The sequence below is a fragment of the Talpa europaea genome (genome assembly GCF_964194135.1).
Source record: "Talpa europaea genome assembly, chromosome: 2".
Classification (NCBI taxonomy): domain Eukaryota; kingdom Metazoa; phylum Chordata; class Mammalia; order Eulipotyphla; family Talpidae; genus Talpa; species Talpa europaea.
The window spans coordinates 109003925-109018120 of NC_140068.1; the positions used below are offsets into that span (position 1 = coordinate 109003925).

At 49.7% G+C, this 14196-nt stretch overlaps 1 protein-coding gene across 1 annotated transcript in view; it reads right to left on the reverse strand.

Moving 5' to 3' along the window:
* LOC311188229 (HLA class I histocompatibility antigen, alpha chain G-like) overlaps positions 1-14196 on the reverse strand; it is a gene marked incomplete at both ends in the record, with an annotated part of 283119 nt that overhangs the window by 155051 nt on the left and 113872 nt on the right. The window lies entirely within an intron of this gene.

The following is a 14196-nucleotide window of genomic DNA, read 5'->3' on the forward strand; positions in this document are numbered from 1 at the left end:
TGCAGGGAAGGAACGGGGGCGCAAGAATCACTGGACCATCTCTTACAGCATTCTTCGCCTTTTGTTGAAAATGGCCCTCCATTTTCAACATCAACAATGAAGTGTCCCCTTCTCATACTTTGGGTCCTCTGCCCCCACCCTCAGTCAAGGATCATGTCACCTCTCTCTCCCTGCTGTGCTTTTTATATTCAACCTTGAACTCTGCCTGTCTCTACTGGTCTGTAAATCCCTGTGTATGGAAAAGTCTTGTTGCACAGTTTTACACTTTCTTAGTTTTCAGAGTCACTTTATCATTATTACTCGGCCCACCATCATTTCCCCACCCATGAGGGATGGCGTCTCAGGGATTCTTTTCCTTGCCCAAGTCACAAAGAAGTAGAAAATGACCAGGGGCTGGAAGGCCAGGCTCTGCCACACAAGATAACCACATCCTCCCTCACAAACCCCCACCCCACGCCTGTTCAGTGGAACTCAGCAAAGCAAATGCTCATCTGGGGTACGGGAGCTGTACCGTTTCCGCGTGATGTTCTGCCCAAGCTTTATAAAAACCCACAACCCATGTTACTTGGGGTTCAGAAATAATCCGCTGACCCCAGGGTGTGTCGAGTAAATCTCTCTCTGCCCCACCTCTGAGCACAGTCTGGCTTCTCCGGGAAACTGCCATAACAAGGACAGAGGCAGTGGAGAGGGAGAGGGAGCCCAGCCCTGCTACCCTCCAAAGGTGACCGTGTCCACCCCCCTTCTCAGGACTGCCTAGGGATGGCAGCGCCAGGAAACTCTCATTCAGCTCAATCTCAGCCCCAAAGAGACTTCTAATAGCTTAAAAATGGGGCATTCTGGTGGCCTAGGGGTTTAGTCTCAGGGATATCAAGGGCCTGAGTTGGATTTCCTGCCCCCTGCCCAAGGGCATCAGATCTCTCCTGTCTCTTCCACCGCTCCCCTCAGCAGTGTTAGGGTTGTCGCATAGCATTTAAGAGATGGCTGCTTTACAAGGGGAAGCAAATCCTACTCCTTCTGGGAGGGTGGGGGAGGCCCCGAGGGTCTAGGGCTCTGGATTGGGGGGGCTCCCCTCCCCCGCGAGGCCTCGGAGCTTTTCTGTCCTACAAACGCTTCCCCTCCCCACACCTGCCTCCAGGCCCCTCTGGGCTGCCCTCCGGGCGCCTTTCTCTCCTCCGCTCACCTCTGGGCTCCTGGACTCACAAAAATGGGGGCTCTTCCTCCCCGTGAGGACCTCGTGGCATCCGCGGGGGATTCCGTTTCAGAAAAAAAAAAAACCCAACTGCGGGGGTGTGGGAGGGAAAGTCAAGCCCGGGGCGGGGTTTGGAGAGGGGCGGGCGCTGAGCCCCGACTGCAAAGAGGCCTGGAGAGCGCCCCGCCCCCAACCCCGCCCCGGGGCAGAGTTGGGGCGCTGCGGGGTCGGAGCCAGCTTTATAGAGATTCTGAAGCTCGCCCTGACCCCAATCGTGGCGGAGGGAAACAAGTTATTTTTTCTACACGAAAGTAGAGGGAGGCGCTTGGGGCCGGGCGGGGAGGGGCGCGCGGCCCTCGGGTGTCTGGTCCGCAAACCGCGGGGCTGTCCCTCCCGCAGTCGCGACACTGCGCAGCCCGGGCCGGGGTCCTGGGGCCTGGAGGGGGGGCCTGGGGGCGCCTCTTTCAGGCAGATTCCGGGGCCCGCACGAGGGAACGGTTCTCGCTGCCCACCTGCCCCCGAAAACCCTCCCCGGACCCCCGCCGCCCGGGCCGCCCCTGGAGGGGCTCCGCCGCCCGGAGGGACAGCGACGGGCAGATCCGGGGAACCCCCCGGGGTCTCCCCCCTTCGGGGAGGAACGTGACGAGACCCGGGGTGGCCCCCCCCAGACGGGGCCTCCCCGAGCCGGGGCGGCGGCGCCTTCCCCGCGGGCCAAGCGGCGGGGCGAGCGCGGGCCCGTGTCCCCGCCTGACCGTCCAGGTGCGCGCACCTGAGCTGCCGCGGGCTCGCGCCTGCAGGGGGGAGGCGGGAGGGGAGCGCGGGAGGGGCGGGCAGGGGAGGGAGTGCTGAAGGACAAAAGGGAGGAAAACTATAAAGGGGAAGTGAATGTTACTTATTCATAAATCTGTGGTTTTTTAATATATATTTAATTCCCATCAACGAAACATTTAATTGTTGAGGTAAATAATGTTTTATCACATACAATGTAATATCGTTGCTAACCTTTCCTTCCCCCCTGTCTACTGTTCTCACTTATGCACATTTCCAGGCCTCCTGCCTTGATCCTCTCAAAACACAGAAGTATACAGTTGCTAACGGTACAGCCAAACATGACCTCAAGTGAAAGGTTAAGAATCTTTACCCTTAACATGTCTGCCTCTTAGAAACAAGAACAACATGGGCTGGGTTTTATTTTCACATAACCAAAGCACACATTTCAGAGCGGATAATATTTGAAAACCAACCTTATTAGAGTGCATTTTATATAAAATATAATGTAAAAGTATACGCTGGTTGAGTTTTAGCAATTAAATACATCCATATCATTAGTATCCCAATGAAGATGTTCAACATAGTCACCCCAAAAATCCCAGTGATTAAAAATTATGCAGCCATTACAAGAAATAAGACAGACATTACCCTATTGCTATGAAAAGATGTACCCGTCCTTTAATGCTTTCCCAAGAGTTAATGAACACTTGATATGCAGTTATAATGCTACTTACACAGTATGTACTTTTTAAAAGATTTAATTATTTATGCAGGAAGAGCTGGGGTGTAGGCCAGAGGTGCAGGGAGTGAGAGGATTCACCAATGACAGAGTGGGAAGAGAACAGGCACATCCACTGAAACACACTGCTGAGGGGAATAGCAGGCGAGACAGGAGAGGTCTGCTGCACCATGTGGGCTAGCTCTCTGGCCAGGGATAGAACTCATACTACAGTGGCTCCCAACAGCCTCATAATGTGAGACTTAACTGCGCCACCAGGGAGGCTCACAATATGTATTTTATTTTATTTTTTTTTTAAAGATTTATTTATTTATTTTTTTATTTATTTATACAAACACTGGGTACAGTCAGAAGCGCGGGAGGGTGAGAGAATTCACCAGAGCCAGAGCGGGGAGCAGAGCAGGCAGAGGGACCAAAGTACACTGCTGAGGGGAGCAGCGGGTGGCAGGAGAGGTCTGCGTGCCATGTGGGACCCTCCTCCAGTGGCTGGGGAGCAGCTGGGGATTGAACCAGCGCTGCAGAGGCTGCGTGCAGCTTCGCAACCCAGCGCTCAACCGCTGCGCCACTGGGGAGGCCCCACAATATGTATTTTAAAGAAGAAAACTTGGAAGAAAATTCATAAGGTTTTGACAGTGATATCTCCAATGGATGATAACTTAGTGACTTACACTTAATGTGAAATGTGGTATTTTATCTCTTAGTGTCAATTTGGGTTTTGTGGGGAGGGAGTGAGGGAGAGACAATTTTTGGTGGAAAATACAAAGCTAGTTCCCTAAACTCTGATGGGTGTTTAAAAACCAAAATAGTCACTAAATTCAACACTAGACCCTTTGTCTTTGAAGATAATCCTTCACATTTTAATAACATTGAATCTTTCTTAGGTGCTTTAGACAGACATGTCATCAAATATTTATAGAAGGAGCAGGTATAATGAAAAGAAACAGTTGTGGGCAGGCAGGACAGTGCCTGGTTTACACTCAGACCAATTTCAAAACCCGAGTTGTGACATTGTCCTTGGCTTATGGACAGTCAGGCCAAATCGTGTTCCTTGAGGATGAATTTGTCCTTGCAAAAGCTTGAAGGATTTCAGAGCAAGTCTGAATATGTTACTGACTTTCGGCTCTAAGGAAGTTTCCCGAATGTTTGGGCAATGGCAGTGTCTGTGAGACCATCCAGCCCATCTGGGCAAAGCTCCCTCATGTGGAGCACAGAGAAACTGCACTCCCCAGTCTGAGGCTCAAAGGGGCTTCCAGGCCAAAGTGGCAGCTGTGTTCTCTCTGCTCCAGTGAAGGCTGGGGCAGCAGCAGGGAGCTGAGGAAACACAAAAAAAGCCCAGAAAGGAAGAAGGAAAAAAGAAGGCCCGAAGCCCCCACACTCCTCTTCTTTGGAGTGGACAGCGTGGGCCGGAAAGGCCTGAGGCCATAACCTGGGCTGCTCCTGGCAGGTACCACTGCTGACCTCACACTGGGAGGAAACTGTAAAACTAACACTTGGAAAATGACTGCTCATCTTCCACTCTGATGGGTTTGCAGATTCATCTGGAAAAATTAAAACAAACAAAACCAAGAGACAGTTGTAGTTTTGAACCAGACTCTGGCTTCAGGAGATCCTGCCCCCTCCCCATTCCTCCAGGGCTTGGGGTCTCCCCACAGTGAGGCCGGGCTCCAGCAGGCCCCCCTGGTCCTGGATGCCCTCCACCTGCTGCCAGCACATGCCTTGTTTCCACTTCCTCACACTTTCCCCTCTCCCAACCTGCCCCTGAATTTCCTGGCCATCTTCAAAGACCTTTGGCTGATTATGATTTCCTACAAATTTCAGGAAACGAGAAAGACAAAGATGACAGAGAACCCCTGCAGGTCACCCATGGCTCCCTCCTTAGACCCCAGCACCATCCTTACCCTCCCCCAAACTCTCACCTTGGCCCTGCATAGAGCTGTTGGTGTTATATGAACACGGCTTAACGTCAGGAGATGGGACAATGATATCTGGTGAGTAGTCCTAAACATCCCTGCCCACCCCCCAAATTTAGGACTGCTTTGGAGAAGAGGGTGAGATTGGGGAACCCCTGACCCCAAGTCTACTGATCACTCCTACATGAAGACACTGAAGAGTGGTCAGACCAAGCCCCTTTCCTCCCAGGACCAGGCAGGAACATCAGAGCCACAGGGTGGATGTCAGATTCCGTCACAGAATATCAGTGTAACAAAACCGCATGTCTAATTGTTACCCATGCGATGGCTCAAATATGACGAACATCAGAAAACCACAATCCTAGCTCAGATGAGATCACGGCATTGGCTGTAGACTGAAGGGGCTGGAGGTAGAAAAACCACTCCATTAGGCCCAGGGAGACCCTCTTGCCCAGCAGCGCAGCAAGGCCATTTCCAGGGGGAAATGTGGACTCTCCTTGGGTCCCTCAAGTTTTAAACTTAATCACTGATGATGCAGATGTTGATTCCATCTCTGAACACCTGACTGCTAATTTGGTTTGATCCTAATTGTAGAATCTAACATCTTCCTAAAGCAAGAAATGAGGGACTTGCCTGAGGTGTCACCCCACCTCTTGGCTCAAGAATCATTAGAGATTGTGAAGCAACAAAATGCATGGCTGGGTAAACAGTAAATTCTTCATTTCCACAAATATTTCAGATTTCCAACTTGTCTAGTTTCACCCCAGTCTTAACAATTTTTTTAGAAAGATTTAGTTATTTTTACAAGAACTGGAGTACAGGCCAGAGGCATGGGAAGGTGAAAGAATTCACCAGAGACAGAGTGGTGAGCAGAACAGGCAGAGGAACCGAAAGCACTGCTGAGGGGAGCAGCAGGCGAGACAGGAGAGGTCTGCCGCACCATGTGGGTATCTCCCTGGGAATTGAACCCACACTGCAGAGGCTGTGAACAGATTCACAGCACTGCGGTCAACCCACTGTGCTACCAGGGAAGCCCTCTTAGCTTTTGAAAGCTATGTTTTTCTTGTGTTGATTTTTAAATAATTCCTGTCTATTTATTGCATCATGCGTGTGGTCAGTCACCTCAAGTCACTATGGAATTAAGGCAAGTATAGAAATGCGTGGTTCTGCATCAGGTCACTGCCAGCATGGGCCAATGTTGAATCCACACACCTCCCTCACCTCTACTGCTCCATCCTAGGGTGCCCACTGCAGCCAGGAAGGTGGGCCTTTGCGGGGGCTCCCTGCGGCCCCTCACGTCCAGGTGCCCATGAACACATCTCACACAAGGGTGCGATGTACTCACTTTACGTTGTGAATAAGAACACATCCTCCCCCACATCCCAGAGAACTCACCAGTTCTCCTTTATGAGCAGATTGAAAGCCCAGCCCCTCCCCACTGCCTGCCAGTCCCTCTCATGGGGCCCCTCTGACTCCAGCCTCCCCACCATTCTCAGCTGGGCACCATTCTCAGCTGGGCTCACTCCTGTCTCTACTCACTCCAACCTCTGTGCCAGGGCTGTCTCAGGGCACCCACCCTGCTATGACCTCTGCTGCAGCCCTTCCCAGGGACCCACCTGACTGTCCTCACAGTCCAGGTCACTGCCCAAGTGCCCTGTGATCACAACCATATCAACCTACAACTGTCTGAAATATACGCCCTGCCTCTCCGCTCTGTAGCCCGGAATATGCTCCCCACAGAATCAGTGGTCACTGATGTCAGAATGATGGGTCTTGGTGTTGTCTATCTTCTCCTTGAAATAAATGCTCTTTACAGCAGGAGCCTTTTCTCCTGGTCACCCTTTGTTTCCCCAGCACCCAGCACAGACCTAGTAATGCACGCCTGCTCAGTCAATATGGTGGAATGAATGAACATAAGTCATACATGCTTTGGAAAAGCCATTTGACAACACATGTGACAAGCCCTTTACAAGTTCAAGCAATGTTCAAAATGTTCTAGTAATTTCTATTCAAGGAATCTATGATTTTAAACAAAATATAGAAGGATACTTAGACAAAAGGATGTTAACTACTCATTAATTATAATGATAAAAAAGATACAGAGGAACAGTTATTATGCCTGTTAAAAAATAAAATACGGCTGGTAAAACTGCCTTTAAGAAGTGGATCTTCCATGGATCCAGCGATTCCATTCCCAGGAATCGTCCCAGAGGACACAAAAACACTAAATCAAAAGGCAACCTGCACCCCTAAGTTTACTGTGCACTATTTACAATAGCTAAGATATGGAAACAACCCAAATGTCCCAAAATGATGAATGGATCAGGAGAATGTGGACTATAAACACAACGGAATACTACTCGGTGATCAAAAAAGATAAACTCATGCCATTTACAGCAACATGGATGGAGTTGGAAGGGATCATGCTCAATTAAATAAGGCAGAAGGCAATATATGCCACTAACATGTGGCATATAGAGATACTGTCAGGAAAATGGTCAGGAAAAAGACAAAACTAGCAAGCTGACCTTAGATCTGAGGCTGCAGCAGAAAGTGGAGGGTGAGGAGTGTCAAAACAGGAGAGGGAAGAGCACAGGGGACTGTGGAGATGGATCAGGGGCTGCTGTGGGAGAACACAGGGACTAGACCGGAGGGGAGAAATCAAATACTATAGAAAAGTTAACAAAGGCGTAAGAAAATAAATAAATGCATTTATAAAATAAAATGATATAGGCTTCCCTGGTGGTGCAAGGGGTTAAGACGCAACCTATGAAGCAATCCACAACCCCTGCAGTATGAGTTAGATCCTTGGCCAGGGAGCTACCCACATGGTGCAGCAGACCTCTCTGACTCTTCTGCTGCTGCCTTCAGCAGTGTATTTCAGTCAATCTGCCTGTTCTGTTCCCCACTCTGGTGAATTCTCCCTGCTCTGTCTCTACTGAATCCTCTCACCCCCCACACCTCTAGTCTGTACCCCCAGTTCTTGTATGCATAAATAAATATCTTTAAAACATAAATCGAGGGCCTCCCCGGTGGCGCAGCGGTTGAGCGCTGGGTTGCGAAGCTGCCCGCGGCCTCTGCGGCGCCGGTTCGATCCCCGGCTGCTCCCCGGCCACCGGAGGAGGGTCCCACATGGCGTGCAGACCTCTTCTGCCGCCCGCTGCTCCCCTCAGCAGTGTACTTCGGTCCTTCTGCCTGCTCTGCTCCCCGCTCTGGCTCTGGTGAATTCTCTCACCGTCCCGCGCTTCTGACTGTACCCAGTGCATGCATAAACCAAAAAACAAAAACAAACAAACCAGCAAACAAATAAATAAAGCATGCCTCTATTAAAAAAAAAAAAAAATAAATAAATAAAAAATAAAACATAAATCGAACAAGTCTTTAAAAAAAAAAGAGTTTAAGAGGTGGGAAGGGCCTCCCCTGGTGGCGCAGCAGTTGAGCGCTGATCTGCGAAGCTGCCCACAGCCTCTACAGCGCCAGTTCGATCCCCAGCTGCTGGCTAGGGTCCCACATGGCACGCAGACCTCTCCTGCCGCGCCCATTGCTCCCGTCAGCAGTGTACTTTGGTCCTTCTGCCTGTTTTGCTCCCCGCTCTGGCTCTGGTGAATTCTCTCACCCTCACGCATTTCTTATTGTACCCAGTGCTTGCATAAATAAATCTTAAAAAAAAAAAAAAAAAAGAAAAGAAAAGATAGCATTATTAAAAAAAAAAAAAAGAACAAGAAGAGGTGGGAATATTCCATAAGGTTGTTTATTGCTATAGTTTCAAAAGAGGAAACTATATAGTTTCAAAGCTATATAGTTCATATAGTTTCAAAAGAGGATTCAAAGGAGTTCACAGTGTGTCCTCGGCTGTGTAGACCACACAGACTACGGCCATAGAACACACCGAGGGGATGAGGGCTGCGAAGCACAGCTGCAGGGACCCCATCACATGGGCAAGAGCCTCCGAACCCATCAAAGGGTCCCCCATGGTCGCCCTGGTTGGAGACAAGAGGTGGTTTTTCACTGTGAAAGAGGGGCGCCCGGGACCCCAAACTTAAACCCTCTGAAGTGTTCAGCCACCCATGCTCAAAGGCAAAATAGACTTTTAGTGTAAAAGAACTTTAATAGGAGTAGTGTCATAGACAGGGGAGAAAAGAGAAGAGTTTCCTAATAAAACACCCCAAATGATCACTCCTCTCAAGGGCAAATGCTCAAACTGGGTCAGACCAAAGTGGGGATGCTGAGACCTGAAATCTTGCCACAACTTCTGGCAGGGAAACCAAGCTAAAGGGTCCTAAAGCAGGTCCCAGAAAGTTGAGACGAAAGGAAACGCCACGTGACGATAAGGGCTACCAGTGTCCTCCCCACGTGTCTCACGTGTCATTTCTGACTGCAGCAGGACAAGAGCAGTCTCTTCTTCCTCATCCTCCTCCAGCTCACCTGCCTGCCCTGCAGTAGAGCCTCACCTGGGGGCTCAGCTCCCCCCAGTTCCAGTGGCCAGTCCAAGGCAGCTGCACATGTGGGGGCAGGGAACATGGTGCCTCCGCCTTTATGGAGATGCCGCCGCTACAGGCTCCAGCTTTCTGCTTCTATACAGTCTAGAATTGTCTGAGATTGAGCAGCTTTTACCCTCTTTCTAGCAGAAGAAATGAATTTTTTTTTTAAGATATATGTATTTGTGCATACAAGAACTGGGGTGAAGGCCAGAGGTGCAGGGGGTGAGAGGATTTGCCAGAGACAGCAGGGAACAGAACAGGCAGATCGAGGGAAATACACTGCTGAGGGGAGCAGCGGGCTAGACAGGAGAGGTCTGCTGCGCCATGTGGGCCAGCTCCCAGCCCAGGGATGAAATTCGTGCCACAGGGGCTGATGATAGATAGCACTGAGTCTAACCCCTGCGCTACCAGGTAGGCCAAGAAATGAATTCTTCTTAATTGTCCTTCTTGTAGGAATCAGCTGAGCAATCAAGGCAACACTAAGAAAATCATCCATCTATAGATTACTGATTTATCATCTCTTTGTGACCCCACCACCCCTGAGAGAGCGGGGTATATTCTTTCAGTTTCACGCCCTGAGAGGCAGTCCCTGGGATTCTGAGTACCTGCCCTGGATTCTCTGAAAATGTTGGCCTTGACACTTAAAGGACACTCCACCTCTGGGAAGCCCACCCGGGATTTTTACGCACCCCCCCCCCAAAATCTCCATAGCAGTGACCAGAGCCTCTCAGATTTGGACCATGGGGCCACCCACACCCAGCACAGCAGAGGGCCAATGTGACCCCTGTGGGTGACAGCCGGGCGGGTCAGTGAGCCCTAAGAATGATCCTCGCATTCCCGAGCTACCTGTAGTTCTTCTCCTAAGACCCTGAACCTACCAAGTCTATACTCGGGTCTGGGGCTGATGGACCCATCTCTCCTTACCCTCGACGAGGGCAGGACCTGAGTCAGGCACAGATGCCCAAGGATGTGAACACACGTGAAGTGGGCCCGCTCCAGGCTTTGTGGGCTGTGTATGGACTTACAGGGAGACCATCCGTGCTGACCAAAAAGCCACCAAAACCTCATGAAAGAGACAACATTGGGGCTACATTCTGAGGTAGAAGTTGTTGCATGAGGATGATCAAGAGGTGACCTGAGGACGGCAAGGGAAGGGCTGACCGAAACGTTTGAGAAAACTCATGTACATCAGCGTGGAAACCGCTCTGGAGGGACGCCCCAAACTTGTCCTTGGAAGTATCCTCGGTCATTACCTAGCAACAGAGGCTCACTGGGGCTGACACGTCGGATAAGCTCAAGGCTTCACAGCTCAAGACCTCACATATGCGGTGTGTGTGTGTATGATCTCACGCACATGGCAAGCGAGGCAAGGTTGTTTTGTTTTTTTTTCTGACTTATGAAAAAATGCAGATGTTTCTGTTCCTATTCCTATATAACCATGCTGAGAAAAAAAGAGAATCACTGCTTCTTGCTCATAACAGTCCCCAGTCTGGTTCGTACTTTATGATCAGCATCCCAGGTCACCGAGTCCACTAGAGGCTCACAGAAGTAGGTGCGGGTGGGCACCCAGGACAAGAGAATATGGCCAGAATCCAAGACGTGAATTTCTTTGCCTGTGCCAGGCCAGGGCTCAGACTAAGCTGGCTGAGAAGCCAGGTGCCTCCTAACAAAAAGTGTGTTCCAGCATATGACCATTCAGAATCACAGATGCTACATACCAATGAGAGAGTGGGGGGAGAAGAGAGAGAGAGAGAGAGAGAGATTACACTGATTTGAAAAACAAAATTCTGCTGAAGGGCTTGTGAAAATACAGAGTCCTGGGCCTCACCCTGGAGTTTCTCATGCAGTAGGGCAGGGCTGGGGTCTGGAAATTATATAACTAACACGTTCCCTGGTGGTGCCAGTGCAGCATTTGAGACACACCACCCTGAGTCTGCCTGGTTTGGTTTCTGATATCAGCAGAGGGCTGTGAGGGAGAGAGGGGGCAGGGTAAGGCAGACCACACCTGGCCCTTCCTAGATCTCACTCCCCAGTGAGCCAGTGTTTGATTCCCTTGGGGTCCTAGGAATGGTCCCGATGCAAGCAGGGACCAGGGGAGGGTGAGCGGGTGACCCAGACGGAGCCTTCCGCAGCTCCTGGGCAGCCTGCAGGCCCATGGGCTGCTCCTACACCTTCAGGTGCTCCACACCCCTCTACATTCACCTCTGGGCCTTGTTCTACTGCATCTTGGCTTTTGGGCCACTGATGTGTCCTGCAGAGCTCTGGGTGTGTGTCTCATGCAAAGATGGGGCAACATAGTCTGACAAGCATAAGCAAAAATAGGAATAAAAAAATTGGTGCATATGAGGACCCTAAATTTTGGCTAATGGCTTCATTAAATGCCCCCATACCAGACCTACCCAGGTGATTAATTTTCTGTTGTGGGGACCTGTGTCCACCTGGACACGAGAGGGTGCGCTCAGCTGCTGGCGCTGCAGGCAATGGGTCCCTCCTCCCAAAATGTCTTAGATTTTGGGCTTTCCAATTACCCAGATTTGGCTGATTTCCTTCACTAAACAAAATGGCAATTGTTCATTTATCTTGTCTCTTGTTACTTTTTAATGATGAGAGACAAATGTGTAATGCTGTTAAAAGAAAGCATATTGGAAAAAAAAAAAAGAAAGCATATTGAGGGCCTCCCCTTGGATCAAGGAGTTAAGAGGCAAACTACGAAGCTATCCGAAGCCACGGCAGCACAAGTTTGATCCCCGACCAGGGAGGTATCCCACTTGGCACCGCAGACCTCTCCTGTATCGCCTGCTGCTCTTCTCAGTAGTGTATTTCACTAGATTCACCTGTTCTGCTCCTCACTCAGTCTCGGTGAATCCTCTCACCCTCCTGCACCTCTGGCCTATACCCCAGTTTTTTTTTTTTTATTTGTTTGTTTATTTATTTATTTTAAAGATTTATTTATTTATTTTGTACAAGAACCGGGGTACAGGCCAGATGCGCGAGAGGGTGAGAAAATTCACCAGAGACAGAGCAGGGAACAGAACAGGCAGACTGATGAAATACACTGCTGAGGGGAGCAGCAGATGCGACAGGAGAGTTCTGCTGCGCCATGGGGGACCCTCGCTGGCCGGCTGGGATCGAACAGGCGCTGCACTGTGCTCAACTGACTCCGCCACCAGGGGAGGCCCTGTACCCTAGTTCTTGTATGCATAAATAAATAAATCTTAAAAAGAAAAAAAAAAGATGCAACCTATGAAGTTATCCACAGCCACTGCAGCACGAGTTTGATCCCTGGCCAGGGAGCCACTCACATAGCATAACAGACCTCTCCTGAGTTGCCCGCTGCTCCCCTCAGCAGTGTTTCAGTTGATCTGCCTGTTCTGCTCCCAGCTATCTCTGGTGAATCCTCTCACCCCCTAACTCTGGCCTACATCCCAGTTTTTGTATGCATAAATAAATAAGTCTTTAAAAAAGAATAGAAAAAACTGTAAGAAGCCATAGGAGGTTTATTTAAAGACACAGGCCAGCATCACTGACTCAAAGGCACAAGGGTTAAAGAAACAGGCACAGGCCTGAGATTTATGCAAGGACAGACAAAACGCAAAAACAACTCCCTCGCACACCAGAGGGGTCTTGGATAGGTTGCAGATGGTGAACCAAACTTCAGGGTTTTTATAGTAAAGCTGTGTGATGGTGCAGTGTCTGATGGGTCAGTTTTGGCCAATGTCCTAACATAGATTAACTGGTGACAGTGTCGTGGGCTTTTTTCTTGTTATTTCTCTCTTGTTATGTCTCCCAAGGGTCCCATGTCTCCAGGGGTCCCAGCCCTTATCCCTCCTACTGCACTGCCCAGGGCCCCAGTCCCTATCACTCTGTCAAGGTCTACTCCCTCATCATGCTTTGCTGCACCAGGCATTCTTATCCTTAACAATGGACCACTCACTGGTGGTGCAAGGGGTCAAGATGGAACCTATGAAGCAGTCTGCAGCCTCTGCAACATGAGTTCGATCCCAGCCAGCCAGGGAGCAACCCACATGGCACAGCAGACCTCTTCAAGTCAAAATCCTCCTGCCCAGCACTCTGGATTCTCAGCTCTGTGTGCTTATCCCACTGGGTAAAAAAGTTAATGAGCTTTCTACTCTCACAATACAGCCAGTAAACTGGAACCCACCTAACATTACATTAAATAATATAGAGATAAAATAACCAGTAATTAGCAAAGGCTTATAATGGAGTCACACCATCTAGGTTTTCTTCTCCCAGAGTGGATACAGCGGGAGCCATGCCCTCTGCCTGGGCTCAAGAGCAGGGGCAGGGCCAGGGAGGGACCAGAGTCTCTGCAGCGTGGGCGCATCACAGGGCTCAGCCCAAAGGGGGAGAGTGAGAGCAGGGACACAGGTGGAAGGTCCCCACAAACTAGGCTCTGGGTGAACAAAGAGACACCTGCTGTACCGCTGTGCTTGGGGTGCACACCACAACCTTCACCTTTCCCCCACTCCATTGCTTCTGGTCTCTACTGCTCAGAGGAGCCCAGAAAGGCATCATTTTCTTGATGATCAAAAGGAGGCCCAGGGCAGGTCACCTCTGGGTCACAAATCAAGGGCCATCGCCTAAAAGGACATCAGGTCAGTGTCTGCGGGGGTGAGGATGACTCACTCACCACACTCAGCTACTGCTCTTTGCTTTGCCATGCAGGAGGAATATGGAACAGCATCTGTGCACCAAGAGCCCAGTGCCCTGACATGGCTTTGGGGCTGGGCTGATGGGAGGAGGGGCAGCGGGAGAAAATAAAAAGTCCCAGCGCCCTCACCTAGAACATCTGAATCCTATCCTCGTTTCTTGGTTTCAGGTTCTTTCTTCCCCCCCCCCCACCTGTCTTCTTTCTTTCTTACATAGTTTTAATAATTGATTTCTCCCCTCATGGATATAAAAAAATAAAAATAAGTAAAACTATAAATTGCCATATTTTTCACTTGAAATGGTTATGTTGGCAAATTTTATATATTATTTACCATTATAAAAATTGTTAATATTATTAATCCCATTAATTATCATTAATTAACTTAAAGTGTATTAGTAAGAGTTTAGCACTCCTTAAGAGAACGATGTAGGGTA